Here is a 4,926-nt window from a genome sequence, read left to right on the forward strand (position 1 = left end):
TGTGTGACCTTGAGGTAACGAGGTCCATTCAGCTGTTGATTGCCAGATCTCTCTGGCTTTGCTGCTGGTAATGCCGAGAATTGATTCACTGCCAAGACCGAAATTTTCACCCCCTAATCTAAATTTCTCCCCGTCTTGTTTTCTTTCGACGCCTTCCCTTCTCCATCCCTTTCCCTCTCTGTCTGTCTTCATCCCTTTCTTCCCAGCCTTGCGGTTTGTTCTCGAACAGGCTTTAACCGTCAGCCTCGCTCATCTGTGGCTAAGCCTGTGCTACTATGTGTGTGCATGTGTGAGTGTGTGTTACTCCACTAATTGCACTTGTTAAAACTCTTGCCAACCCCATCGCTTAACTGTCCTAGTCATTACAACACTGACAGTAAATGTCCATCCACAATCATTTCCATTCTACAGTCATTGTTAGTGCGTATGAAGAAGATATAAGCTGATGTGTGTGTGTGTGTGTGTGTGTGTGTGTGTACCTGTTACAGCTAAAGCCAACCAGCCATTCAGCCTGGCAGAAACAGTGACTATTCTCTTCTTCATAATAGCAGTAAAGGTTCATTCCAACCACTTCACATTGTCTCCGACCAGCATTTGTCTGTATGTGTAAGTGTATGCGAATGCTTGATTGTCTATGCAACAGTGAAATATTAGAGCTCCTTCTCCTCTCACTCTAAATCCCGCAGTACATATGCCCACCCACTCGCACACCCAGTAACACTCTTACACACATGAATAGAGCTACAATCCCCCTTGCAATTATAGCAGGGACGTTTTCGCTGATTTTTATTAGCACGTTTGGGCAGATTGTTAATTGGCATCTTTCGGTTCTCAGTATCTGGGTGGACAAGGGAAAAATACTATCTGCCTATAGCGTTGTTAGAGTAAAAATATGCAGTTTGTCTGATTGTCAAACTGTGTCTGAAACCCTCCTCCGCCACATCTTTTAGAGGTTGAAATTAGGGGGGGTTGTGTATGACATTTTTTGTAACTTTTTTAAACTCACAATCAGACAAGCACATACACTTTATGCAGTGACTTGCTGGGTGCACAGAGGAGAGAAAGTACACAGGGTTTGAACTTCTCTCTCTGAAGCTCCTTTCTCATTCTTCACACAGACACTTCTGTCACTTTTTATGTATTCAATGAATATAAATGAGTGCAACACTACGAATGCCTTTGAGGAAAGACTGTGAAAGTTTGCGCTGTTATCTCCATTTGAAACATGGTTGCCCGTCACTGATGATGATGGCAAGCTAAAAACAATTAAAAGGATAAAGGCTGGCGATTTTCTATATTTGTCTTATCGTCACCAACATTGAACTCATCCTACTTACAAGTCTTGTCTGTGTATTCAAAGCCTGATCATATTCCTCTGTTCCATAGACCTCTGTGTCCAGAAACTATTAAAAGCATGTCATTGAGCTCCACCGCTGCACTGGGTGATATGTTCCTTCATTATGAAGATTTCGGTCACGTTAGTTTGTTTAGAAACGGCTCTAAAGACTAATAACAGTGATCACGTTTTCAGTCTCTGGAGAGTAGTTCCATGTACAGCTGCCACTGCGCTTTACTAGCTTTTTGTGCTACATATCACAACCTCTTTGACTTTGTACTAAAGTTCTATGAATTGCATGTCCTGAACGCCCAACAAGCCTTCTGACCCTACTGCCCTACCATAGAAACTACCACACACAGCCCAACCTTGATCACTTTACACTTCCACTAAATCTAACGCTCTTTATTTTAGGATTCCGTGGGACTAAGTGTGGGCATGGCAGTGTGCTTCAGCTTGTTATTGTCATTTCCATTTAACAGTTAATGTATGAGGAAAAGCCTCTTATCTAATTGATTTAGTTAATGCTTAGTATGAATAATCGGCTAACATTACTCTTCGGTTTCTCCTGTCTGGCTGACACACAAACACACACACATACAGAGTGCATCACCCACTCATTTCATACTCAATGATAATGATAATAACTTTCCTATCCCATTAATCACTGTGGTAACGCCACAACAGCACCGAGCCTGTTCAGTCTCCTGTTTTTTTTCTCTCCCATCATCCATTCTTTCATTTGGATATAACACCCTGTGACAGGTTTGCTCCTTTTATACCAGCACTTTGAGATAAGTGCTGTTCAAGTCATCGTTTACTACTACTGCCAAAATATTTGCAGCACTAATACTGGAATTAGAGGTTTGACTGTATCACACTGCAACTGTACTTTATGAATTTTTAATTGACATATATGAGTCACAAACTTGAGGGCAAGGCACAGGTTTCAGAAGTATACTGTATATTTGGCTGTCTGATTGATTCAGTTGCAGCAATGTCTAATCAATATTTTCGATTATGAATTCCTAAAGTATGAGTTGTCCTTCTTGTCTACATAGAGGCTAAAGAGGAGTAAGAATTAGTTTGTGTATGGGCATATTGTACATTTTCCTCATTTACTTTGCCATTTATTGAACTCTTTTAGTCAACAATAAACAGAAACTATAACAGACTGAGCTGTCTGAATGCAGTTGACAGTTCTATATGATACGCAGTGTTTTCAAGCCATTTTGTGACAGTTTTATCTAACTATGTGTACATGCCTACGTGTGTCCATGTAAGAGCTTACTAATATGTAACCAGTGTTGGACAAGTACTGTAATGGCCTGAACATAAGTTGACTTATGTAAGACTTTTTGAAGACACACCATACACTAGTCCTGTTGGAAAACATTCCCTGAAATAATACTAGTCCAAGTAAAAGAGAGTCATCCTCATCCTTGAAGCCTTTTTTCTCCCGTAAGAATGAAATATTTCTGAGAAAGCAGAACATAAACCCCACATTTGTGTAGCTTGTCTATCTGTCATGCATTCTCACACTCTCCTCTCAGGCTTTTAAAGCAGTCAAAATTAATAGCATATTTCAGACTCATTTTTTCAGACTTTTTGTTTTTTTGAGCTCCTCATAATCTGTGACAGCAGTAATCCTTCACATATGATTCGGTCTGCAATCTGTTTCTGCAGTAAAGATGTTGAAAGACCCTTTAGACTTGTTGTCACTCATTCATTTATTTCCTCACTACATGAGCCTTCAGAAACTCCTGAATGTTTAATTGAGCTAACAAAACATTTAAGGTTGACTGATTCTAAAAGACGGACTTGAAGACGCTCGCTAGCCTAGCAACAATAAGGCTATAAACAACCTGTAATTCAAAACTCTCCGTAGAAGCCAGTTGTTACACTCTCCATTCATAAAAATATATCAATGAAAAATGGACATAATTGTCTAATTGTCCTTGAATATGAGACAACCCTCACTTTTGCAAATGTAATTTACAGAATAAAATCTCATATTTGGGCCAATATGGTAACTTGAAAAATGTGAGCAATTACTCATTACATATCACTTACTGAAAACGAGTTAGTTACTCATTACATTACATCTGTTACTCAGTCTACTTCAGTTAAAGGTGCCTTTAAGTAACTCTAAAGCCTTCACACCCAGCCTGTTACATTCATTTACTGACTATGAACAGCTAGCAAATGTTAACCCAATAGCTAACGTTAGCAAGCCCACTAAGAATGCAAAACATGTAAATTACAGTGTTTGAGTTCCCTGGAAGCGTATTTCTCCTCTTTTGGTATTGTTACCCTTACACTACCCTTTCATATGAAGAGAACAAAAAAGAGGTTGACTTGACAAAAGATTATTATGGTCTGTTACTTTACAGATAACATATCATAAGCTACTTACTATCACTTCTTGACTAGTTCAGTCACTGCATTTCTGTAACAGAAACACTTATTTCCTCCTCGAATTAATCTTTGTGGTTTTGTGGAATTTTCTATCCCTTTACACAAAGCCATTCAAGTCAGATGTACATAAACTACTTTTTATGAAAATACTTAAATGGAAACCCAGCGACAGGCATTTGTTGTCCAGAAATGGCAAGCAGAGAGAAAGGATAGATGGACAGAGGGAGGACAAAAGGAACAGAGGAGAGAGATACAGTACATATATATATAGAAGCTGAAAAGTGACAACGACAGGCAGGAGAGTGTGGAAAATGGCTGGTGTAAAGAACATGATTGGCCCTATGCCATTAGCGCTGTGACTAATGGGATACCAAACTTATTATTACTATATAGTTTGGAGAGAGTGGGTGACGGTCTAAGTGTGTAAAAAGATAAAGATAAGAGTGTGTTTAAAGGAGTGAGACTACTTGTGCACACGGAGAGGAACGTTGTGTAGAGATGAAGTGTGTGTGTGTGCATTGACAGGTATGTACTAACTGTGTGTGTATTTGTACTTACTTGAGTACTCAGGGATATAAAATAGAGATCAGGGGGGTTAAAGCAACTTCCAATTACTGCTCTTGTGTTTCCTCTTTTTCTCCCTCATCCTCTTACTTCCTTCAACAAACACACACACGCACACACACACACACACACACACGTGCGCGCGCAAGCAAATGGCCTCTCGGTGACAAGGGGATTTTCTGTAGCCTTTTTATTAAGATTACTGCTATTGTATTTGTCACACAAGAGGGAGTGCAAGAGAGAGAGAGGGAAGGATGGAGGGAGGAAGAGAGGAGAAAGAAAACGGTTGTAGGAGTTTGAAAGGTGGAGGAGAATAAGCGAAGGAGAGAATAGACAAGAGAGGGAAAGGAGAGCAGTGGGAGGGGAGGAGAGGAGAGAAAGAAAAGACGGAATGGGGAGAAACGGCTGAGGACGATGGGGAAGAAAGGGAAAAGGAAGGAAGAGAAACTTGCATCATTTGTCTGAAACAAGCCCAGGGCATTGAGGGGATGTTTGTGATGATAAACTCTTCACCCTCACTGGCTCTGACACACACACATACACACACACGCTGTCTCCTCAATCGCTTCTTGTTGGCAGTCTTTGTCACAGATGTAACTTGGATCTCT

The sequence above is a fragment of the Thunnus maccoyii genome, chromosome 22, assembly GCF_910596095.1.
Source record: "Thunnus maccoyii chromosome 22, fThuMac1.1, whole genome shotgun sequence".
Classification (NCBI taxonomy): domain Eukaryota; kingdom Metazoa; phylum Chordata; class Actinopteri; order Scombriformes; family Scombridae; genus Thunnus; species Thunnus maccoyii.